This window comes from Elephas maximus, chromosome 23 (genome assembly GCF_024166365.1).
Source record: "Elephas maximus indicus isolate mEleMax1 chromosome 23, mEleMax1 primary haplotype, whole genome shotgun sequence".
In the NCBI taxonomy this organism is placed as follows: Eukaryota; Metazoa; Chordata; class Mammalia; order Proboscidea; family Elephantidae; genus Elephas; species Elephas maximus.
Genome location: NC_064841.1, coordinates 45,289,787 through 45,316,692, shown reverse-complemented (window position 1 = coordinate 45,316,692; position 26,906 = coordinate 45,289,787). Strand labels below are relative to the sequence as shown.

Genomic DNA, 26,906 nt, shown 5'->3' with positions numbered 1-26,906 from the left:
ATGGAATGTTTTAGCAAACACTGTCCAATTCTGTTTAATATATAGGTGTCTTGCTTGTCTCCACTTACATTCTGTGACTTTGTAAAGAGGCCAAGAGTATTTCTGTCACAATGGTCAAAGTGCAAGACAGAGGGAATAGCAGGAATACAACACACAGTGACTTGTTTGATACACTATTTCTACTTAGTATAGTGAGAAAATGTAGGCCTGTCTACTTCATGCTTATCCTCCTCTCTCCCCTCTTATTAGCCATACACAGCGGCTCCCGAGACAGAATAAACCTGAAACAGATCTAGAATGAGAATCATAGAAGTAATTATCACCTTTTTACATTTTCTCCTCACCTAGCTACTGGGCATTGCATAACCCTAGGGGGAATCATTTATATCTTGGCCCCTGGCAACTTGTACATTTATTACAATTTTCTGTCAGATGGCAATTTTATGTCTCATTCTAATAAATGAGCACAAATTTCCAATGAATAGAAGGAAAGTATACTGAGGAAGGGGTGCCACTTCTAACTGTATATGGGCAATGGAGGCCTTGCTACTCTTCAATATTAGGAAGAACTCAAAGCAGCAAATCTTATTTTAAAAGTTGTCTTATATGAATTCTACAAGCCATTGTTTCTAAATATAAAAATGTGACTATGGTTATGATATCTATTGCTAACAAAAACCATGAAAAAATAAGGAAGCAGAAAAAGAAGAGGAATTCTCTGGTCTAACAGGTCAGAAAGGCCTTCAGAGGACTGGCCAGAATAGAGTTTAGGTTACCTACAACACAGAGACCGGAGAGACCAGAGTCCACACCCCACCTCTGTCCTTTACTAATCATGGCAGGTGGGTATCTTATTTATCTCTTGAAGTCTCAGTTTACTCATCAATATACTGAAAATATTAATACAGTACAAATTACTGATAATGTATGCAGAGTATCTGGTCTATTTTAAGTATTCAATAAATATAAGTATTATCACTAGCTGTGGTTCTACCCTTGGCATCCTTTCCATCATGTTTATGTTCTTTAAATTGATTTATATTGTCTAAAGGGATCATCCAAAAGAAATAATCTTGATGAATTCTTACTACTTGAAGAAAAGTACAATTCAAAGCCATAAATATATTTCTATTTTTTATCTTCTTCTTGTTGACTTATTTCTTCTGAAAGACCTTCAAATTTAACCAAATATATGTTCAACAGTCAAAAACAATCCTTGAATAGAAAATTTCTGTAAGATACATCAGAAACATAACAGTGTTTACTTTTGGGTCAGAGAACTAGGGGTCAAAGAGAGGAAGAACTAGGAATATATGTTGAAAAAAAAAGTTAAAAAAATACTGCTGAGCCACAAAATTTAGAGAATTTGTGGCCTTATCATGGGAAAAAGGGAACTTGGTATTAAAAAACTGTGAGTACTCAAGACTGAAAACATGTATCAAAGTTCTCTTTTAGCTGGTGTCTTATGTCACCCAACCACTCTCCACTTTCCTCAATAAAGAACTCAGGGCTCACTAAAAGGAGTGAAACAGAAACTAAGACACAGCTGGAATCCTCCCTCTTTAATTCTCTGTTCCCCACACATAGCTGAAGGTTAGACAATTCAAGTGAAATAAAGACATTTTCAAGCATACTAGGACTTATAAAGTCCACAGAGCCTTGTGAAGAAGTACAAAAAGATATATTTTAGTATGAAGAAAAATGAACTCAAGAGGACAGGATGAATATAACAAACAAAGGTAAGCAAAGAGATTATTAAAAGATAGTGAAAACTAGTAAGTATAAATAGTAAAAGAATACAAAGAAGGAGAAGGAGAAGCAGCAGCAGCAGCATACCACCACCACTACAATATTTTTTCATGTGGTAAAAAAAAAAAGAAAGAGAAACTGAAATAGTAGATAAAAATAACATAGTTGCTGCAAAGAGATGTTTCAGAGGAAAATTAAAACATGCTAACATTATCTATTCAGGAGGAACAAATAGATTCTGATAAGCCTGAACATTTTGTAAAAAAATCCATTTAAGAATATATATTAACCTTTACAGTGGCCTTTGAAAGAACAAAAAAAAAACCACTACAATATTTTTTCATGTGGTAAAAAAAAAAAGAAAGAGAAACTGAAATAGTAGATAAAAATAACATAGTTGCTGCAAAGAGATGTTTCAGAGGAAAATTAAAACATGCTAACATTATCTATTCAGGAGGAACAAATAGATTCTGATAAGCCTGAACATTTTGTAAAAAAATCCATTTAAGAATATATATTAACCTTTACAGTGACCTTTGAAAGAACAGATATGGAATATACACCTTCCCAAACTGACAGATGAATAAAGGAAACAAAGCAACTTATCAATTCAATAGAAAGTAGGAAAACAGGATTAAAAAAAAAAAAAAGGCAGAGAAAATGCATGGCAGAAAACCTAAGAGTCGGCAGAAATAAATCTAAATGTATTTTTAATTAGAATAAATATAAATGTAAACTCACCTATTAAAAAACAGACTCTCAAGCTGAGTTAAAAACATGCCATATACTGCTTACAAGACACACCTAAAATAAAGCAACACAAAAAGTTTAAAAATTAAAAGATGAAAAAACACATATCAGGAAAATACCAATCAAAAGAAGCCTGCTGTAGTTAAATATTAATATCAGGCATTTTAAATGAGCAGCATTTAAAAGAGACAAAGGAGATTTTGTTACTAATAAAAGGAACCATCTAACAAGATAATTTATCATGAAGCTATATAACCGTAATAACATAGCCTCAAAAGATATAAAGCAAAAACTGAAAAGCATGGGTGTAAACTGACCAATCTATTATCCCAATGAGAGATTTTTACATATCACTCTAAGTAACTGTTACATCAAGCAGACAAGAAATAACAGTGTGTTTCAAATAATACAATTAATAATCTGATCTCATAGAAACATTTAGTGCCTTTCATCCAATAAATAGAACGGTAATATTCATTTCAAGACCACATGAAACATTTATTAAAAAATGGATCATATATTAAGTTTCACAGGCAGTCTCAAAAATTTCAGAAACTCAATTTCACACAAACTACATTCTTTGATCACAATGCAATTATAAATCAACTACAAAAACATACTTCGAAGACAAAAAATCTGTTTGGAAACTTAAAACCCACACACAATTTCTGTTTAACCCATAGTTTAAAAAGAAGACCATATTGCAAATTATAAAATACCTGCAACTGAAAACACCACCAATGTATTTCAACAGGGCATTTTAACAAGGCAGCTATTACACCAGCTTTTTACTTCAAAATTATTGGGGGTGGGGGAGGAACAAGCTTTCTTCTTTTTTTTCCCCCTGCTTTAAAGAATGATCTATGGTTCTGGGGAGACAAATAATTAAAGCTGAAGAGGAAAAGCTCTTCTTTATAGAAACATGCCACTTAGTAAGTGTAGACAGAAAGACAGAATAGGAAAATAGTTTGTAACCTCCCATGAAATAAATAATTCAGGCAATGATTACTGTTCAGTGTTTTGATCATCAAAAGAAAGGTTGATGGAGACTTGGGCATTTGTATGGTGCCAAAGTAATAAACCAAACCAAATCAAACCCAGTGCCGTCGGGTCGATTCTGACCCGTAGTGACCCTATATGGGTTGGCCAAAGTAATACCACAAAAAAAAAAAGATTCTCCAGTTGCAAAGACTAAAAATATATTAACTTTATATAACTTTTGAGATATAAAAGGGAGAAGCACGTGGAGAGACAGAGGGGCCTCATACCACCAAGAAAGTAGCGCCGGGAGCAGAACACATCCTTTGGACCTGGGATTCCTGTGCGGAGAAGCTCTTAGTCCAGGGGAAGATTGATGAGAAGGATCTTCCTCCAGAGCTGACAGTGAAAGCCTTCCCCTGAAGCTGACACTTAGAATTTGGACTTCTAGCCTACCAGACTAAGAGAAAATAAATTTCTCTTTGTTAAAGCCATCTACTTGTGGTATTTCTGTTATAGTAGTACTAGATAACTAAGATAGTAACCAATGTCACAAACCAATATGTGTACTAATTGTCTAATGAGAAGCTAGTTTGTTCTGTAACCCTTCGTCTAAAGTACAATAAATAAAATAATAATATTAAAAAAAAAAAAGAAAGACGACCTTATAACTTTGACAAATAGAAAACTATAAATGGCCCAACAGGGAAGCAGACTATTAGTATTTTTATTATTCACAATAGAATTGCTTCTTAAATAATAATGTCATACATCACTGTCAAGAAAGGGAGAAAATTACAACTTGTGTTGCGGTGGCTTGTGTGTTGCTGTGATGCTGGAAGCTATGCCACTGGTATTTCAAAAAACCAACAGGGTCACCCATGGTAGACAGGTTTCATTACAGCTTCCAGACTAAGACAGACTAGGAAGACGGACATGGCAATCTACTTCTGAAAAAAATGGCCAGTGAAAACCTATGAATAGCATCAGAACATTGTCTGATATAGTGCCAGATGAGCTCCTCAGGTTGGAAGGCATTCAAAATATTACTGGGGAAGACTTGTCTCCTCAAAGTAGAGTCGACCTTAATGACGTGGGTGAAGTCAAGCTTTCGGGACCTCCATTTGCTGATGTGGAACTATTCAAAATGAGAAGAAACAGCTCCAAACATCTATTAATAATTGGAACATGAAATGTACAAAGTATGAACCCAGGAAAATTAGACAGCTTCAAAAATTAAATGGAACATATAAAGATTGATATTCTAGGCATTTTTGAGTTGAAATGGACTGGTATTGGTCATTTTGACTTAGACAATCACATGGTCTTCTATGCAAGGAAAGACAAATTGAAAAGGAATGGTATCACAATCATCGTCAAACAGAACATTTCAGCATCTATTTGGAAGTACAATTCGGTCAGTGATAGGATAATACCCATAGGCCTACAAGTGCAACCAGGTAAATATGACTATTATTCAAATTTATACACCAACCACTAATGTCAAAGATGAAACTGAAGATTTTTACAAACGCTTCTACAGTCTGAAATTGATGAAACATGCAATCAAGGTGCATTGATAATTACTGGTGATTGGAACTCAAAAGTTTGAAACAAAGAAGGAGGATCTGTAGTATGACAATATGGCCTTGGTGACAGAAACGACATTGGAGATTTCATTATAGAATTTTCCAAGACCAGCAACTTACTCAGTGCAAATACATTTTTTCAACAAAATAAAAGGCATACAGACCTCACTGGATGGAATACACAGGAATCAAATTGACTACATCTGTGGGAAGAGACAATGGAGAAGCTCAATATCATCAGTCAGAACAAGGACAGGGTAGACTGCAGGAAAGACCATCAATTACTCATATGTAAGTTCAAGTTGAAGCTGAAGAAAATTAAAACAAGTACACAACAGCCAAAATATCACTTTGAGTATATCCCACCTGAATTTAGAGACCATCTCAAAAATAGATTTGACCCACTGAACACTAAGGACCAAAGACCAGAGAAGTTGTGTGATGACATCAAGGACATCATGTATGAAGAAAGCAAAAGGTCATTAAAAACACAGGAAAGAAAGAAAAGACCAAAATGGATATCAGAAGAGACTCTGAAACTTGCTCTTCAACACAGAGTAGCTGAAGTGAATGGAAGAAATGATGAAGTAAAAGAGCTAAACTGAAGATTTCCAAGTGCAGCTCAAGAAGACAAAGTATTATAATGAAATGGGCAAAGACATGCAGTTAGAAAACCAAAACACACCGGGCACTTCTCAAGCTGAACACACTCAGCACTTCTTAAGCTGAAGAAAAAATTCAAGTCTCGAGCTGCAGTTTTGAAGGATTCTAAAGGCAAAACACTGAAAGACACAAGAAGCATCAAAAGAAGATGGAAGGAATACAGAGTCACCATATCAAAAAGAATTGGTCAACATTCAACCATTTCAGGAGGTAGTATATGATCAAGAACCAACAGTCCTGAAGAAAGAAGTCCAAGCTGCACTGAAGGCACTGGTGAAAAACAAGACTCCAGGAACTGATGGAATACCAATTGAAATGTTTCATCAAATGGATAGAGGGCTGGAAGTGCCCACTTGTTCATGCCAAGAAATTTGGAAGACAGCTACCTGTTCAACAATCTGGAAGCGATCCATATTAGTGCCATTCCAAATGAAGGCGATCCAATACAATTTGGAAATTAGCAAACAATATCATTAATATCACATGCAAGTAAATTATTGATGAAGATAATTCAAAAGTGGTTGCAGTAGTACATCAAAAGGGAACTGCCAGAAAGTCAAGTTGGATTCAGAAGGGGATGTGGAATGATGGAGCAGGATGTTGATGTCTGATGGATCCTGGCTGAAAGCAAAGAATAACAGAAAGATGTTTACCTGTGTTTTATTGACTGTGTAAAGATATTCAACTGTGTGGATCACAACGAATTATGGATAACACTGCAAAGAATGGGAATTCCAGAACACTTTGTGCTCATGAGGAACATGTACATAGAGCAAGAGGTAGCCACTCAAACAGAATAAGGACATATTGTGTGGTCCAAAATCAGGAAAGTTGTGCATCTGGGTTGTATGCTGAAGAAATAGTCTGAGAAGGTACACTATATGAGAAGAACGTGGCATCAGGATTGGAGGAAGACTCATTAATAACCTTCAATATGCAGATGACACAACCTTTCTTGCTCAAAGTGAAGAGGAATTGAAGCAGTTACTGGTGAAGATCAAAGACCATAGCCTTCACTATGGATTACAGCTCAACACAAAGAAAAAAATCCTCACTACCGGACTGATAAGCAACATCATGACAAATGGAGAAAAGACTGAAGTTGTCAAAGATTTCATTTTACTTGGATCCACAATCAACACCCATGGAAGCAGCAGTCAAGAAATCAAAAGACGCATTGCATTGGGCAAATCTGGTGCAAAAGACCTCTTTAAAGTGCTGAAAAGCAAAGATGTCGCTTCGAGGACTAAAGTACCCCTTATGCAAGCCATGGTATTTTCAATTGCCTCATGTTGTTGTTTTTAGGTGCTGTCGAGTCAGTTCCAACTCATAGCGACCCTGTGTACAATATAACGAAGCACTGCCTGGTCCTGCTCCATCCTTACAATTGTTATGCTTGAGCCCATTGTTGCTGCCACTGTGTCAACCCATCTCATAGAGGGTTTTCATCTTTTTTGCTGACGCTCTACCAAGCATGATGTCCTTCTCCAGGAACTGATCCCTCCTGACAACATGTCCAAACTATGTGAGACATACTCTTCCCATCCTTGCTACTAAAGAGCATTCTGATTGTACTTCTTCTGAGATAGGTTTTTCATTCTTTTGTCAGTCCATGGTACATTCAATATTCTTTGCCAACACCACAATTCAAATGAATCAATTCCTCTTCGGTCTTCTTTATTCATCGTCCAGCTTTCACATGCATATGAAGCGACTGAAAACACCATGGCTTGGGTCAGGAGCACCTTAGTCTTCAAGGTGACGTCTTTGCTTTTCAATACTTTAGAGATCTTTTGCAGCAGATTTGCCCAATGCAATGCATCTTTCGATTTCTTGACTGCTACTTCCATGGGTGTCAACTGTGGATCCAAGTAAAATGAAATCCTTGACAACTTCAATCTTTCCTCCACTTATCATGATGTTGTTTACTGGTCCAGTTGTGAGGATTTTTGTTTTCTTTATGTTGAGGTATAATTCACACTGAAGGCTGTGGTCTTTCATCTTCATCAGTAAGTGCTTCAAGTCCTCTTCACTTTCAGCACACAAGGTTGTGTCACGTGCACAATGCAGGTTGGTAATGAGTCTTCTTCCAATCCTGATGCCCCATTCTTCTTCATATAGTGCAGCTTCTCGGATTATTTGCTCAGCATACAGAATGAATAGGTATGATGAAAGGATATAACCCTGATGCACACCTTTCCTGACTTTAAACCACGCAGTATCCCTTCCTATGAATGCAAAAGCTGGACAATGAAATAAGAAAGACTTAAGAAGACCGGAAGCATTTGAATTATGGTATTGGCAAAGACTACTGAATATACCATGGACTGCTAGAAGAATGCACAAATCTGTCCTGGAAGAAGTACAGCCAGGGTGCTCCTTAGAAGCAAGGATGGTGAGAGTTTGTCTAATGCACTTTGGACATGTTATCAGGAGGGACCAGTCCCTGGACAAGGACATCATGCTTGGTAGGGCAGAAGGTCAGCAAAAAAGAGGAAGACCCCTGATGAGATGGATTGACACAGTGGCTTCAACAATGGGCTCAAACATAGCAATGATTGTGATAATGGCACCGGACTGGGCTGTGTTTCATTCTGTTGTACACAGGGTCACTATGAGTTGGAACCAACTTGACGGCACCTAACAACAATAACATTTTATAAAAGATAAACTTGTGATTATGTTAACAACACATGCAATGACCAACTAGATTATGAACAATTTATGTTAAGTAAACAATATATTCACTATCCCACAAGACTAGAACAATGCTGGGCACACACCAGATCACCACTAATTACTTGTTGATCCACAAGGGCTGAAGAAACATCTGAAATATAGAAAAGCTCAGAAAACCTCCAGACACAAAATAGGTTGCCAGCTTCCCAATTATCCAGTGCACCAATGTTTTAATCATCAAATGAAACAATCATCCTAAGAGAAGGAATCACCATCTCAGCTATTAAGCATCAGAAGTCTATTAGCAAGCAAAGACTGCTGCCCTCTTTTCACTGGGCAACACAGTTAGAGGCTGCATCTGTATGCTATTTTCAGGTGTTACCACCTCAAAAGAGCTCTGTGGGCCAAAAAAAAAGGAAATCATTCAAACAAAACTAAACTGTTATTTCTAATGAAGACATTCTTAGAGTTTTTAACATGCTAATGTCCTTTCTCTATGAATGGGATATATTATGCAATGTTTCTCAAGCTTATCTGACCCTACTTTAATTTTCAGAGCCTTTGGGAAATTCTGTCCTAGAGCATCTTTGTATTCATCCCAGTTAGAGGCTAATTTTGTAAATTAATGAATAAAAAGTAATTTTTTATAATAATAATTTGGAGTAGATATAAATTGGCTCAATTACTCTGGAAAACTGTTTAGTGTTATTTACTAAAGCTGAACATACAGGTACCCTATGACACAGCAATCCCACTCCTTAGTGGAACACCCAACAGTAAGATGTACATAAACCAAAAACCAAACCCACTGCTGTCGAGTCGATTCCAACTCACAGCAACCCCATGTGACAGAGCAGAACTGCTCCATAAGAATTTCTTAGCTATAATCTTTATGGAGGCAGATCTCCAGGTCTTTCTTCTGTGGTGCCACTGGGTGGGTTCAAATCACCAACCTTTCAGTTAGCAGCCAAGAGCAAACTGTTTGCAACACCCAGGGACCTCAATGTGTACATAATGGCACCAAAAAAAATATACAAGAACGTTCATAACAGCACACTATTCATGACAGGCCCAAACTGGAAATACCTCAAATATCCATCCACACTAGAAGAGAAAAATAAATGTATAAAATAGCATATTATAGAGAATGAAAAAGAAGACACTACAGCCTCATACAACAAGAAGAGTTCTCAAACATAAAGTTGAGAGAAAGCAGCCAGATATGAAAAGAATACACACTATGATTCCATCAATATAAAGCTGAAAAGCAGGCAAAACTAATCTACAGAGTTAGAACTCAGGATACTGGTAATTTTTGGGGAGAGGGAAGAAAATGTAGTTGGGAGTGTCTGAGGGGACTTCCTGAGGTGTTGGCCAAGTTCTATTTCTTGATGTGTTCAGTCTGTGATAATCCAGCAGTATGCTTATAACTTGTGCACTTTTCTTTCTGTATGTTCTGCTTCAACGAAAAAATTTAAAAAGCTTGGTAGTCCAACCAGTCCTGTATATTTGGTTACTGTGCGCAATCAGTGTTGATAGGTGTCTCAGCCATAGCGATAAGAACAATAAGTGCTCTCAGACACTAACTCATGTAATATTCAAGAACTAAGGCACTTTTACACCCTTAATTCGGTGAGGAAACTAAGGCTTGGGGACAGTCAATAACTTGCCCCAAGTCACAGGCTGCTAACTCGTAAGGACAAAACTCAAACACGACTCCCAATCTAGCATTTCTGGCCATTATGCCTCCTGTCCTAGGGAGTCTGCTGCATCCCTTTTAACCTGGGTTGCTTTGAGTGAAGTTTTATTTCTTGCAACCAATAGACCTTTATAGAAACAGTAAAGTATCATTTTTACACTGAAAAACTCAAGACCTACACTCTGAAAACCCAAAATACAAGTTATTAACAAGAGTAACAACTAATCATTCATGTAAATAAATACCTTTTTATTTTTTATCAAAAACATTCTGGGCACTAGAAATAAATTGAGGGTGGGAGGGTGGGAGTCGGATCAACTGCAAAGACTCCAGAAAAATAAAAGTGTTTTTGCAATGGTGCAATTGTTGAAACCAAAATAACTTGAAATTCTTTCCTGGGGTGCAACAATGATGGCTATTTTCTGCATGGAGAAAGTAAATGGGTTTTTTGTTGTTGTTGTTTCAAAGTTGGTTCCTTCTCATGCTTCAGATTTCAGCTAAATGTCATTTAGAAGAGTCCTTCTCTGACCTCTTATCTAAAGCAGTTCCCCAGCCCTAATTTTCTGTCACATTCCTAGTTATTCCCTTCCCAGTATATACCTCTCTCTGGATTTGTTTATTTATATGTCTACTTGTTTATTGTCTGCTCCCTTCACAAGAATATGAAGTTCACGAGAAAAAAGACCTTGATCATCTTGTTCACTGCCAGATCCCCTATGTCTAGCAGATCGGTGAATATGTGACTACTGTGTGAATGGCTTGGTAAACTGCTTTTATCCATTGGAGTCCCTGGGTGGTGCAAAAGGTTAATGTGCTCAGCTGCTAACTGAAAGGCTGGAGGTTTTAGTCCACCCAGAGGCAGTTTGGAAAAAAGGCCTGGTGATCTACTTCAAAAAATTGGCCATATATGCACAACAATATTCACTGCAGCATTATTCACAATAGCAAAAAGATGGAAACAACCTAAGTGGCCATCGACAGACCAATGAATAAATAAAATGTGGTTCATACATACAATGGAATACTACTCAGCCATAAAGAACAATAATGAGTTCTCAAAATAAAATGTGGATGAATCTGGAGAACACTATGCTGAGTGAAATAAGTCAATCACAAAAGGACAAATATTATATTACTGCAGTTTTATAAAAAGACAAGAATAGAGTCGGGGCCAAGATGGCAGAATAGATGATGCTTCCGGCGAGCGCTCTTAAAACAAAGACCTGGAAAAACAAGTGAAGCAAGTGTATTTATGACAAGCTAGGAGCTCTGAACATCAAAGGCAAAGTTAGAAAACAAACTGAGCAGCAGGGGGAGAAAAAGACAGTTCATAAGCAGAGAGGAGTTACCAGACCTGAACCGCCAGGAGCCGTCAGGCACCATTTCAAGGAGTGGCTGCAGTGGGCTGGTACTAGCATTCGGCCGCAGTTTCCTCAGGGAAAAGCAACCAGCCATGCAGCTTACTCAAACCTCCAGAACCAGGGAAGAATGGTGCTCCCGGCAAAAGCTAAGTACTTGCGTATATTTTACCACGTGCCCCACCCCCAAGCTGGATTCAGCGGCTGTTGATTTCCCTGGCCCTGAGATAGGCCCTGTTGAGCGTCTAGAGGCATTCTCCCAGCCATGGAGAAGAAATGAATTTGCAATTGGAGAAAAAGATAATTTGCCAGCTCCACTAACTGGGGGAGCTCAGGACACAAGTGGCTCCTGTCCAGGCATAAATGGTCAGTGGGCTTTCAGTACCTTTCTCCTCTGCATGGTCCTGTGTGGGCCTATTTCAAGAGAATAGGCCCTCGTTGGCAAACTACAACTATTCTTGCCGTGCAGTGCAGAGATGGGTGTTTCATGTTTGACACTGCTTTGCCTATTAAACAGGGTCCTCACTTACCCACATCAGGGGCCTATGGACTAGTGGATCCACTCAGGTCACCCAGCCACCGGTGACAGGGGTCCAAGGATAACTGATACCTCCCAGTCCTTAAAACCAAAAACACTGGGTGCCCATGGTCCATCTGCAGAACTCACTCACCTATACACTATACAGAAGAGGCACATGCTTTCCTCAGAGACACATGGGGGATGATTCTCAATCTGCTGTCTTGTTCAGAGCATAACCCCCTGCTGCAACCAGATACCGGTACCTACACCAATAACCCCTGCCCCTCTAAGACTGTAGGATGGAGTCTGTACCACACACTTGATGATCAGCTACCTGGACACCTGAGCTGAATTCAAACAAGGAAAGTGAATGGACTCCTAGACTGATATTCCTGAAAACACCTCTAGCCACCTGGGAACAGGACGTCAGTGCTAATCAAGCTAGCTCACTCAAGCAAACCATTTGTGCATATCAAAACAAAACAAAGCAAGAAGATATGACACAGTAAGCAAGCATAAAACAAACTAATACAATACTTTATAGATGGCTCAGAGACAACAGGCAATATTAAGTCACATAAGGAAACGGACCACGATCAACTCAACAAGCTCTCAATACAAAGAATCAAGGGATCTTCCAAATGAAGGTGCCTTCCTGGAATTACCAGAGGTGGATACAAAAGATTAATATACAGAACTGTTGAAGACATCAGGAAGGAAATCAGGCAATATGCAGAACAAGCCAAGGAACACACAGATAAAGCATATATATTTTGGGGGCTAGGGAGACAGCCCACTCCCTGCCTCTACTTTCTCTTTTCATGTCCATTTTGCCAGCTTCTAACCCCCTCCACCCTCTCATCTCCCCTCCAGGGAGAAGATACCAACATAGTCTCAAGTGTCCACCTGATCCAAGAAGCTCAATCCTCACCAGCATCCCACTCCAACCCACTGTCCAGTCCAATCCCTGTCTGAAGAGTTGGCTTTGGGCATGGTTCCTGTACCAGGTCAAGAGAATGTCTGGGGGCCATGACCACCAGTGTCCTTCTAGTCTTAGTCAGACGATTAAGTCTGGTCTTTTTATGAGAATTTGGGGTCTGCATCCCACTGCTCTCCTGCTCCCTCAGGTGTTCTCTGTTGTGTTCCCTGTCAGGGCAGTCATTGGTTGTAGCCAGGCACCATCTAGCTCTTCTGGTCTCAGGATGATGTAGTCTCTGGTTTATATGGCCCTTTCTGTGTCTTGGGCTCATAATTACCTTGTGTCTTTAGTGTTCTTCATTCTCCTTTGATCTACATGGGTTGAGACCAATTGATGCATCTTAGATGGCCGCTTGCTAGCGTTTAAGACTCCTGACACCACTCTCCAAAGTGGGATGCAGAATGTTTTCTTAATAGATTTTATTATGCCAATTGACTTAGATGTCCCCTGAAACCATGGTCCCCAGACCCCAGCCCCTGCAACGTTGGCCTTTGAAGCATTCAGTTTATTCAGGAAACTTCTTTGCTTTTGGTTTAGTCCAGTTGTGCTGACCTCGCCCATATTGTGTGTTGTTTTTCCCATCAACTAAAGTAGTTCTTATCTACTATCTAATTAATGAATACCACTCTCCCACCCTGCCTCCCTCCCCCCTCTCATAACCATCAAAGAATATTTTCTTCTCTGTTTAAACTATTTCTCAAGTTCTTATACTAGTAGTCTTATACAAAATTTGTCCTTTTGGAACTGACTAGTTTCACTCAGCATAATGCCTTCCAGATTCCTCCATTTTATGAAATGTTTCACAGATTCATCACTGCTCTTTATCGATGCATAGTATTCCATTGTGTGAATATACCATAAGTTATTTATCCATTCATCTGCTGAGGGGTACCTTGGTTGCTTCCATCTTTTTGCTATTGTAAACAGTGCTGCAATAAACATGGGTGTGCATATATCTGTTCGTGTAAAGGCTCTTATTTCTTGAGGATATATTCCAAGGAATGGGTTTTTATGAATTTCCTGAACTTCTGTTTATCTGGAAATGTCATAATTTCACCTTCATATTTACGAGACAGTTTTGCTGGATATGTGATTCTTGGTTGGGAATTCTTTTCCTTCAATTTTTTAAATAAGTCATCCCATTGCCTTCTTGCCTACATGGCTTCTGCCGAGTAGTCTGAGCTTATTCTTATTGGCTTTCCTGTGTAGGTGACTTTTCGTTTATCCCTAGCTGCTCTTAAAATTCTCTATCTTTGGTTTTGGGAAATATGATTAAAATATGTCTTGGTGACTTTCTTTTAACATCTACCCTAAGTGGAGTTCGATGAGCATCATGGATAGATATCTTCTCATCTTTCATGATATTAGGAAAGTTTTCTGCCAACAAATCTTCAACAATTCTCTCTATATTTTCTGTTATCCCTCCGTGTTCTGATACTCCAATCACTCGTAGGTTATTTCTCTTGATAGAGTCCCACATGATTCTTAAGGTTTCTTCATTTTTTTTTAATTATTTTATCTGATTTTCCTTCAAATATATTAGTGCCAAGTGCTTTATCTTCAAGTTCACAAATTCTGCCTTCCACTTGCTCAATTCTGCTCCTCTGACTTTCTATTGAGTTGTCTACTTCTGTAATTTTATTGTTAATCTTCTGAATTTCTGATTGCTGTCTCTCTATGGATTTTTCCAGCTTATAAATTTTTCATTATGTTCCTGAATAATCTTTTTAATTTCTTCAATTACTTTATCTGTGTGTTCCTTGGCTTGTTCTGCGCATTGCCTGATTTCTTTCTTGATGTCTTGAATGGTTCTGTATATTAATTTTTTGTATTCTGCCTCTGGTAATTCCAGGAAAGCACTTTCATCTAGAAGATTCTTTGAGAGCTTGTTGAGTTGATCATGGTCTGTTTCTTTATGTGACTTGATATTGCCTGTTGTCTCTGAGCCATCTATAAGGTATTGTATTAGTTTGTTTTATGCTTGCTTACTGTGTCATATCTTCTTGCTTTGTTTTGTTTTGATATGCCCAAATGGGTTGCTTGAGTAAGCTACCTTGATTATTTTCACCTTTGGAGCTCTGACGTCCTGTCCCCAGATGGCTAGAGGTGTCATCAGGAATATCAGTCTAGGAGTGCATTTACTTTTCTTGGATGAAATCAGCTCAGGTGTCCAGGTAGCTGATCATCAAGTGTGTGGTACAGACTCTGTCCTACAGTCTTGGGGGGGAGGGGTGATTGGTGTAGGTACTGGTATCTGGTTGCAGCAAGGGGTCACACTCTGAACAAGGCAAGGGGCTAAGAATCATCCCCCACGTGTCTCTGAGGAAAGCGTGCCCCTGATCCCTAGAGTGTACAGGTGGGTGGGTTCTGCAGATGGACCATGGGCACCCAATGTTTTTGGTTTTAAGGACTGGGAGGTACCAGTTACCCTTGGACTCCAGTCGCGGGTGGCTAGGTGACCTGACCGGAGCTACCAGTCCTTAGGCCCCCGATGTGGGTGAGGACCCCGTTTAATAGGCAAAGCAATGTCAAACATCGAATACCCACCTCTCCATCGCATGGCTGAAACTGTTGGATTCTGCCAACAAGAGCCTATTCTCCTGAAATAGGCCCACACAGGTCCATGCAGAGGGGAAAGGCACTGAAAGTCCATGGACCGTTTATGCCTGGACAAGAGGAGCTTCTGTCCTGAGCTCCCCTGGTTAGTGGAGCTGGCAAATTATTTTTTCCCCCAATTGCAAATGTTTTCCTTCTCCAAGGCAGGGAAGATGGCTCTAGGTGCTCAACAGGGCCTATCTCAGGACCAGGGAATTCAGCCGCTGAAGCCAGCTTCGAGGCAGGGAGGCGCGGTAAAATACATGCAAGTACTTAGCCTTTGCCAAGAGTGCCGTTATTCTCTGGTTCCGGAGGTATGAGTAGGATGTGTGGCTGCCTGCTTCTCCCTGAGGAAACTGCAGCAGAAAGCTAGTACCATCCTGCCGCCACCACTCTGGGAATGGTGCCTGGGGGCTCCCCATGTTTCAGATCTGGTGACTCCTCTCCGCTTCTGAATTGTCTCTTCTTCCTCCTGTACCTCAGTTTGTTTTCTAAGCTTGCCGCTGATGCTCAGGGCTCCTAACTTGTCATAAATATACTCGTTTCGCTTGTTTTTTCGAGTCTTTCTTGTAAAGAGGGCTTGCCGGAAGCATTTGTCTATTCCACCATCTTGGCTCCACCTCATAAAGAAAATTTTAAGAGCGGCTAGGGATAAACAAAAAGTCACCTATGAAAGAGAGTCAGTAAGACTAAACCGGCGGAAACCATGCAGGCAAGAAGGCAATGGGATGACTTACATAAAGTATTGATGGAAAAAAACTGCCAACCAAGAGTCATATCCAGCAAAACTGTCTCTCAGATATGAAGGTGAAATTAGGACATTTCCAGATAAATAGAAATTTAGGGAATTCATAAAAACCAAACCAAAACTACAAGAAATATTAAAGGGAGTTCTTTGGTTAGACGATCAATAATATAAGGTATGAACTCAAGACTAGAACACTGGAGAGATGTCAACCGAGGCGCAGAAATCACAAAATAAATGAAGATAAAAACATGCTCAGAACAGAGAAACAGCAATGTTATTATGTAAAACATTAAAACAATAAAAACGGACTAAGAAAAGTAGTCACAGATCTTTCACATCGACAGGAAAACAAGGCAATACAAAGAAATAAAATTTAGGTTTAAATTTAGAAAAACAGGGGTAAATAATAAGGTAACCACAAAGGAGACAAACTATCCTATGCATCAAAATAAAATACAAGGGAAAAATACTGACTCAGTAGAAACAAAATCAACAACAACGAACATGAGGAAAAGACTATATATAAAGATAATCTACTCAGCATAAAAAATAAGAAGGGAACTCTCAACAGCACACAAAAAAGACATCAATGCTCTCCATCATTAGCCATTACAGAAATGCAAATTAAAACTACGATCAGATTCCATCTCACTCCAACAAGGCTGGCATTAATCCAAAAAACACAAAACAATAAATGTTGGAGACGGTGCAGAGAGATTGGAACTCTTATACACTGCTGGTGGGAATGTAAAATGGTACAACCACTTTGGAAATCTATCTGGCATCTTCTTAAAAAGTTAGAAATAGAACTACAGTACAACCCAGAAATCCCACTCCTCGGAATATACCCTAGAGAAATAAGAGCCTTCACACGAACAGATATATGCACACCCATGTTTATTGCAGCTCTGTTTACAATAGCAAAAAGCTGGAAGCAACCAAGGTGTCCATCAACGGATGAATGGTTAAATAAATTGTGGTATATTCACACAATGGAATACTACGCATCGATAAAGAACAGTGAGGAATCCGTGAAACATTTCATAACATGGAGGAACCTGGAAGGCATTATGCTGAGTGAAATTAGTCAGAGGCAAAAGGACAAATATTGTATAAGACCACTATTATAAGATCTTGAGAAACAGTATAAACTGAGAAGAACACATACTTTTGTGGTTATGAGGAGGGGAGAGAGGGAGGGTGGGAGAGGGTTTTTTACTGATTAGTTAGTAGATAAGAACTACTTTAGGTGAAGGGAAGGACAATACTCAATACAGGGAAGGTCAGCTCAACTGGACTGGACCAAAAGCAAAGAAGTTTCTGGGATAAACTGAATGCTTCGAAGGTCAGCGGAGCAAGGGCGGGGGTTTGGGGACTATGGCTTAAGGGGACTTATAAGTCAATTCGCAAAATAATTCTATTATGAAAACATTCTGCATCCCACTTTGAAGTGTGGCATCTGGGGTCTTAAATGCTAACAAGAGGCCATCTAAGATGCATCAATTGGTCTCAACCCACCTGGATCAAGGGAGAATGAAGAACACCAAGGTCACACGATCACTACGAGCCCAAGAGAGAGAAAGGGCCACATGAACCAGAAACTTACATCATCCTGAGACCAGAAGAACTAGATGGTGCCCGGCCACAACCGATGACTGCCCTGACAGGGAGCACAACAGAGAACCCCAAGGGAGCAGGACAACAATGGGATGCAGACCCCAAATTCTCATAAAAAGACCAGACTTAATGGTCTGACTGAGACTAGAAGAATCCCGGCAGTCATGGTCCCCAAACCTTCTATTGGCCCAGGACAGGAATCACTCCTGAAGACAACTCATCAGACATGGAGGGGACTGGACAATGGGCTGGAGAGAGATGCTGATGAAGGTGAGCTACTTGTATCAGGTGGACACTTGAGACCGTGTTGGAATCGCCTGTCTGGAGGGGAGATAGGAGGGTAGAGAGGGTTAGAAACTGGCAGAATCGTCACAAAAGGAGAGACTGGAAGGAGGGAGCGGGCTGACTCATTAGGGGGAGAGTAAGTGGGAGTATGGAGTAAGGTGTATATAAACTTATATGTGACAGACTGACTGCATTTGTAAACTTTCACTTAAAGCACAATAAAAATTATTTTTAAAAAAAGACATCAAAATGACAGCACTAAATGCATACACATCCATAATTATGCTGAATGTAAATGGACTAAATGAACCAATAAGGAGACAGAGAGTGGCAGAATGGATTAAAAAACATGATCTGTCTGTATGTTGCCAACAAAAGACACACCTTCAGAATTACAGACAGAAACGAACTAAAACTCAAAGGATGGGAAAAATACATCAAGCAGACAACAAACAAAAAACAGCAAGAGTGGCAATAATAATTTCTGACAAAATATATTTTAAAGTTAAATCCATCATAAAGGATAAGGCAGGGCACTAAATAATGATTAAAGGGAAACATACCAGAAAGATATAACCATATTAAGTATTTATACACCCAATGACAGGGCTGCAACATACATAAAACAAATTCTATCAGCACAGAAAAGTAAGATAGACAACTTCATGATAACAGTAGGAGACTTCAACACACGACTTTCGGTGAAGGACACGGCATCCAGAAGGAAACTCAATAAAGACACAGAAGACCTAAATGCCACAATCAACCAACTTTACCTCACAGACATATATAGACACTCCACTCAACAGCAACCAAGTATACTTTCTTTACCAGCGCACATGGAACATTCTCTAGAATAGACCACATAAAGCAAGCCTTAGCAGAATCCAAAACATTGAAATATTACAAAGCATTTTCTCTGACCATAAGGCCATAAAAGTAGAAATCAATAACACAAAAAGCAGAGAAAAGAAATCAAACACTTGGAAACTGAACAATACCCTGTTCATAAAAGACTGGATTATAGAAGACATTAAGGATGGACTAAAGGAATTCATAGAATCCAATAAGAATGAAAATATTTCCTATCAGAACGTTTGTGACACAGCAAAAGCAGTGCTCGGAGGTCAATTTATATCAATAAATACACACACACAAAAAGAAGAAAGGGACATAATCAGAGAATTATCCCTACCACTTGGACAAATACAAGGGGAGCAACAAAAGAAACCCTCAGGCACCAGAAGAAAGCAAATAATAAAAATTAGAGCAGAATTAAATGAAATAGAAAACAGAAAAACAACTGAAAGAATTAACAAGACCAAAAGATGGTTCTCTGAAAAAATTCAAAAAATTGATGAACCACTGGCCAAACCAACAAAACAAAAAGAGTAGAGGAAGCAAAAAATCCTAATAAGAAATGAGATGGGCGATGCTACAACAGACCCAACTGAAATTAAAGGAATCATATCAGATTACTATAAAAAATTGCAGTCTAACAAATTTGAAAACCTGGAAGAAATGGGTGAAGCCCTACAAACACACTACCTACCTAAACTAACACAAACAGAGGTAGAACAACTAAATAGACCCATAACAAAAGAAGAGATTGAAAAGGTAATCAAAAAACTCCCAACAACAACAACAAAAAAAGCCACAGCCCAGACGGCTTCACTGTACAGTTCTACCAAACATTCAGAGAAGGGTTAACACCACTACCACTAAAGGTATTTCAGAGCATAGAAAAGGACGGAATACTCCCAAACTAATTCTATGAAGCCACCATATCCCTGATACCAAAAACAGGTCAAGACACCACAAAAAAAAAAAAAGAAAATTACAGACCTATGTCCGTCATGAGCTTAGATACAAAAATCCTCAACAAAATTCTAGCCAATAGAGTTCAACAACATATCAAAATAATAATTCACCATGACCAAGTGGGATTCAAACCAGGTATGCAGGGATGGTTCAACATTAGAAAAACAATAAATGTAATCCATCATATAAATAAAACAAAACACAAGAATCACATGATTTTATCAATTGATGCAGAAAAGGCATTTGACAAAGGTCAACACCCATTCAGGATAAAAACTCTCAGTAAAATAAGAATAAAAGGAAAATTCCTCAACATAATAAAGGGCATTCATACAAAGCCAATAGCCAACATCATCCTAAATGGAGAAAGCCTGAAACCATTCCCATTGAGATCAGGAACCACATAAGGATGCCCTTTATCACCACTCTCATTCAACATTGTGCTGGAGTTCCTAGTCAGAGAAATTACACTAGATAAGGAAATAAAGGGCATTGAGATTGGCAAGAAAGAAGTAAAAGTATCTCTCTCTGCAGATGACATGATCTTATACACAGAAAACCCGAAGGAATCCTCAAGAAAACTACTGAAACTAAGAGTTCAGCAGAGCATCGGGATACAAGATAAACATACTAAAATCAGTTGCATTCCTCTACACCAACAAAAAGAACATCAAAGAGGAAATCACCAAATCAATACCATTTACAGTAGCCCTCAAGAAGATAAAATACTTAGGAATAAATCTAACCAGAGATGTAAAAGACTTATACAAAGAAAACTACGAAACACTTCTGCAAGAAACCAAAAGGGATCTACACAAGTGGAAAAACATACCTTGCTCATGGATAGGAAGATTTAATATTGTTAAAATGTCTGTTCTACCAAAAGCGATCTATAGATTTAATGCAATTCCAATCCAAATTCCAATGACATTCCTTAATGATATGGAGAAACAAATCACCAAATTCATATGGTAGAGAAAGAGGGCCCAGATAAGTAAAACATTACTGAAAAAGAATAAAGTGGGAGGCCTCACTCTATCCGATTTTAGAACCTATTATACCGCCACAGTAGTCAAAACAGCCTGGTACTGGTTCAACAACAGATACATAAACCAAGGGAACAGAATCGAGATTCCAGACATAAATCCATCCACATATGAGCAGCTGATATTTGACAAAGGCCCCAATTCAGTTAAATGGAGAAAAGACAGTCTTTTTAACAAATGGTGCTGGCATAACTGCATATCCATCTGCAAAAAAATGAAACAAGACCCATACCTCACACCATGCACAAAAACAAACGCAAAATGGATCAAAGATCTAAATATAAAATCTAAAATGATGAAGATCATGGAAGGAAAAACAGGGACAACGGTAGGAGCGCTAATACATGGCATCAACAGTATTCAAAACATTACTAACAATGCAGAAGAAAAACTAGATAACTGGGAGCTCCTAAAAATCAAACACCTATGCTCATCCAAAGACTTAACCAAAAGAGTGAAAAGACTACGTACAGACTGGGAAAAAGGTTTTAGCTATGGCATTTCCGATCAGTGCCTGATCTCTAAAATCTACATGATACTGCAAAAACTCAACTACAAAAAGACAAATAACCCAATTAAAAAATGGGCAAAAGATATGAACAGAGACTTTACTAAAGAAGACATTTAGGAAGCTAACAGATACATGAGGAAATGCTCATAATCATTAGCCATTATAGAAATGCAAATCGAAACTACAATGAGATTTCATCTCACTCCAACAAGGCTGGCATTAATTCCAAAAACACAAAACAATAAATGTTGGAGAGGTTGTGGAGAGACTGGAACACTTATACTCTGCTGGTGGGAACGTAAAATGGAACAACCACTTTGGCAATTGATTTGGCACTTCCTTAAAAAACTAGTAATAGAATTACTATAGGATCCAGCTATCACACTCATTGTAATATATCCTAAGGAAATAAGAGCCTTTACAGGAACAGATATATGCACACCACGTTCACTGCGGCACTGTTTACAATAGCAAAAAGATGGAAGCAACCAAGGTGCCCATCAATGGATGACTGGATAAATAAATTATGGTATATTCACACAATGGAATATTATGCAATGATAAAGAGCAGAGATGAATCTGTGAAACATTTCATAACGTGGAGGAATCTGGAAGGCATTATGCTGAGTGAAATTAGTTACAAAAGGACAGATACTGTATAAGACCACTATTACAAAAACTCGAGAAATAGTTGAAACAGAGAAGAAAATATTCTTTGATGGTTTCAAGAGGAGGGGAGGGAGAGCAGTAATTCACTAATTTTACAGTAGATAAGAACTACTTCAGATGAAGAGAAAGACAATACACAAAGCAGGAGAGGTCAGCGCAGCTGGATGGAACCAAAAGCAGAGAAGTTTCCTGAATAAACTGAATGCTCCGAAGGCCAGCCAGCATAGCAGGGGCAGGGGTTTGGCGACCATGGTTTCAGGGGACATCTAAGTCAACTGGCATAATAAAATCTATTAAGAAAACATTCTGCACCCCATTTTGGAGAGTGGTGTCTGGGGTCTTAAACACTAGCAAGCAGCCATCTAAGATGCATTGATTGGTCTCAACCCATCCATCTGGAGCAAAGGAAAATGAAGAACACCGAGGACACAAGGTAATTATGAGCCCAAGACACAGAAAGGGCCACATAAACCAGAGACTACATCAGTCTGAGACCAGAAGAGCTAGACGGTGCCCGCTACAACCGATGACTGCCCTGACAGGGAACACAACAGAGAACCTCTGAGGGAGCAGGAGAGCAGTGGGATGCAGACCCCAAATTCTTGTAAAAAGACCAAACTTAATGGTCTGACTGAGACTAGCAGGACCCCGGTGATCGTGGCCCCCAGATCTTCTGTCAGCTCAAAACAGGAACCATTCCCAAAGCCAACTCTTCAGACACGGATTGGACTGGGCAACGGGATAGAAAAAGATGCTGATGAAGAATGAGCCTTTTGGATCAAGTAGACACTTGAGACTATGTTGGCACCTCCTGTCTGTTGGGGAGATGAGAGGAGGGCAGAGGGGGCCAGAAGCTGGCAGAATGGACATGAAAAGAGAGAGTGGAAAGAGAGAGTGGAGGGAAGGAGTGGGCTGTCTCATTAGGAGGAGAGTGATTAGAAGTATATAGTAAGGTGTATATAAATTTTTGTATGAGAGACTGACTTGATTCGTAAACTTTCACTTAAAGCACAATGAAAATTTTTTAAAAAAGAAAAGAACAAGTATACACAGAAATTAACATTCATTAGTGGTTACCAGGGATGGGAAGGCGAGGGAAGGGAAACCACTCTCTAGACAGTAGGCATTGTTATTTTTGGTGATGGGAAAGGCAATATTACATGTGGGTGAAGTGTGCACAATCTGACCAAGGTAAATGATAACACCAAGAAGTATACCTCAAGCATATCAACAATTGTGAGGACGGTGCAGGAAGGCAGTGCTTCATTCTGCTGTACGTAGGGTCACTGAAAGTCAGAACTGGCTCAATGGTACCTAATGACAAGACGTATACAAGAATAAGGGATTTTTTTGGTAAATGCTGTACATATGCAACTTTGCAACAACAGCAATAACAACCAAAAAATGTATTATGTGGTTATACAGTACAGGAAGGTATATGTGTGTGTGTGTGTATATATATATATATGTGTGCACATACAGATGTATCTATGTTGTTGTTGGTGTTAGGTGTTGTTGAGTCGGTGCCAACTCATAGCGACCCTATGCACAACAGAAGGGAACACTGCCTGGTCCTGCACCATCCTTAAAATCATTGTTATGCTTGAGCCCATTGTTACAGCCACTGTGTCAATCCACCTCGTTGAGAGTCTTCCGCTTTTCCATTGACCCTGTACTTTGCCAAGCATGATGTCCTTCTCCAGGGACTGATCCCTCCTGACAACTTGTCCTAAGTATGTGTCTTGGTTAACTAGTGCTGCTATAACAGAAGTACCACAAGTGCATGACTTTAACAAAGAGAAATTTATTTTCTCACTGTCTAGTAGGTTACAAGCCCAAATTCAGGGTGTCGGTTCCAGGGGAAGGCTTTCTCTCTCTGTGGGCTCTGGAGGAAGGTCCTTGTCCTCAATATTCCCATGGTTAAGGAGCTTCTCAGGCGCAGGGACCCTGGGTCCAAAGGATGCACTCTGCTCCTGGTGCTGCTTTCTTGGTGGTATGAGGTCCCCAACTCTCTGCTTGCTTCCCTTTCCTTTTATCTCTTGAGAGATAAAACTTGGTGCAGGCCACACCCCAGGGAAACTCCCTTTACTTTGGATCAGGGAGGTGACCTGGGTAACGGTGGTGTTACAATCCCACTCTAATCCTCTCAGGATAAAATTACAGTCACAAAATGGAAGACAACCACACAATACTGGGAATCATGGCCTAACCAAGTTGATACACACATTTTTGGAGGGACATAGTTCAATCCATGACAGTATGTAAGATGCAGTCTCACCATCCTTGGTTCTAAGGAGCATTCTGGTTGTACTTCTAAGACAGATTTGTTTGTTCTCTTGGCAGTCCATGGTATATTCAATATTCTTTGCCAACACCACAATTCAAAGGCGTCAATTCTCCTTCGGTCTTCCTTATTCATTGTCCAGCTTTCACATGCATATGATGTGATTGAAAATACCATGGCTTGATTCAGCTGCACCTTGTCTTCAAGGTGACATCTTTGCTCTTCAACACTTTAAAGAGGTCCTTTGCAGCAGATTTTCCCAATCCAGTGCGTCTTTCCATTTCTTGACTGCTGCTTCCATGGCTGTTGATTGTGGATCCAAGTAAAATGAAATCCTTGACAACTTCAGTCTTTTCTATGTTTATCATGATGTTCCTTATTGGTCCAGTTGTGAGGATTTTTGTTTTCTTCATGTTGAGGTGCAACCCATACTGAAGGCTCTGTTCTTTGATCTTCATTAGTAAGTGCTTCAAGTCCTTTTCACTTTCAGCAAGCAGGGTTGTGTCATCTGCATAATGCAGGTTGTTAATGAGTGCTGCTACAATCCTGATGCCCCGTTCTTCTTGACATAGTCCAGCTTCTTGGGTTATCTGCTCAGCATACAGATTGAATAGGTATGGTGAGAGGATACAACCCTGATACACACCTTTCCTGACTTTAAACCAATCAGTATCCCCTTGTTCTGTCCAAACAACTGCCTCTTTATCTAGGTATAGGCTCTTTATGAGGTATAGGCTCTTTCTGGAATTTCCCCTCTTTGTAATATTATCCATAATTTGTTATGATCCACACAGTCAAATGCCTCTGCATAGTCAATAAAACACAGGTAAACATCCTTCTATTCTTCAGATGGTCTCTAAATTCAGGTGGAATATACTCCAGGTCATATTTTGGCTCTCGTGGACTTGGTCTCTTTTTCTTCAGTTTCAGCTTGAACTTGCATATGAGCAATTGATGGTCTGTTCCACAGTCGGCCCCTGGCCTTGTTCTTGTTCTGACTGACGATATTGAGCTTTTCCATCGTCTCTATCCACAGATGTAGTCAACTTGATTTCTATGTGTTCCATCTGGCGAGGTCCATGTGTATAGTCACCGTTTATGTTGGTGAAAGAAGGTATTTGCAGTGAAGAAGTCGTTGGTCTTGCAAAGTTGTCATTCGATCTCCGGCATTGTTTCTATCACCAAGGCCATATTTTCCAACTACAGATCCTTCTTGTTTGTTTCTGACTTTCGCATTCCAGTCACCAATAATTATCTATGCATCCTGATTGCTTGTTTGATTAATTTCAGACTGTAGCAGCAGATAAAAATCTTCCGTTTCCTCATCTTTGGCCTTAGTGGTTGGTGCATATATTTGAATAATAGTCGTATTGTGGTCTTTCTTGTAGGCATATGGATATTATCCCATCACTGACAGCATTGTACTTCAGGATAGATCTTGAAATGTTCTTTTTGATGATGAATGCAACGCCATTCCTCTTCAAGTTGTCATTCCCAGCACAGTAGACTATATGACTGTCCAATTCAAAATGGCCAATACCAGTCCATTTCAGCTCACTAATGCCTAGGATATCGATGTTTATGCGTTCCATTTCATTTTTGATGATTTCCAATTTTCCTAGATTCATACTTCATACATTCCAGGTTCTGATTATTAAAGGATGTTTGCAGCTGTTTGTTCTCATTTTGAGTCATGCCACATCAGCAAATGAGGGTCCTGAAAGCTTTACTCCATACACATGATTATGGTCGACTCTACTTTGAGGAGGCAGCTCATACATGAAGAAGGGGTCGTTGAAAAGAAAGGAAAGAAAGAAAAGACCAAGATGGATTGCAGAGGAGACTCTGAAACTTGCTCACAAACATCGAGCAGCTATAGCAAAAGGAAGAATTGATGAAGTAAAAGAACGGAACAGAAGATTTCAAAGGGCGGCTCGAGAAGACAAAGTAAAGCATTATAATAACATGTGCAAAGAGCTGGAGATGGAAAACCAAAAGGGAAGAACACGCTCGACATTTCTCAAGCTGAAAAAACTGAAGAATAAATGCAAGCCTCGAGTTGCAATAGTGAAGGATTCTATGGGGAAAATATTAAACAACGCAGGAAGCATCAAAAGAAGATGGAAGGGATACACAGAGTCATTACACCAAAAAGAATGTCGACTTTCAACCTGAAGGCACTGGTGAAAAACAAGGTTCCAGGAATTGATGGAATATCAATTGAGATGTTTCAACAAATGGATGCAGTGCTGGAGGTGCTTACTCGTCTACGGCAAGAAATATGGAAGATAGCTTCCTGGCAAACTGACTGGAAAAGATCCATATTTATGCCTATTCCCAATAAAGGTGATCCAACCAAATGTAGA

At 39.3% G+C, this 26,906-nt stretch overlaps 1 protein-coding gene across 7 annotated transcripts in view; it reads right to left on the bottom strand.

Annotated features, from left to right (window-relative positions):
• Positions 1 to 26,906, bottom strand: part of B3GALNT1 (beta-1,3-N-acetylgalactosaminyltransferase 1 (globoside blood group)) — a 48,526-nt gene that overhangs the window by 5,265 nt on the left and 16,355 nt on the right. For 6 of the 7 annotated variants that reach the window (XM_049867583.1, XM_049867581.1, XM_049867578.1 and 3 more), the window contains exon 3: positions 2,491 to 2,553. The gene's annotated coding sequence lies outside the window, so the exon portion shown is untranslated. Of the gene's footprint in view, positions 1 to 2,490; positions 2,554 to 23,473; positions 23,571 to 26,906 lie in introns of all 7 variants that reach the window. The other variant, XM_049867582.1, reaches the window with a different exon arrangement.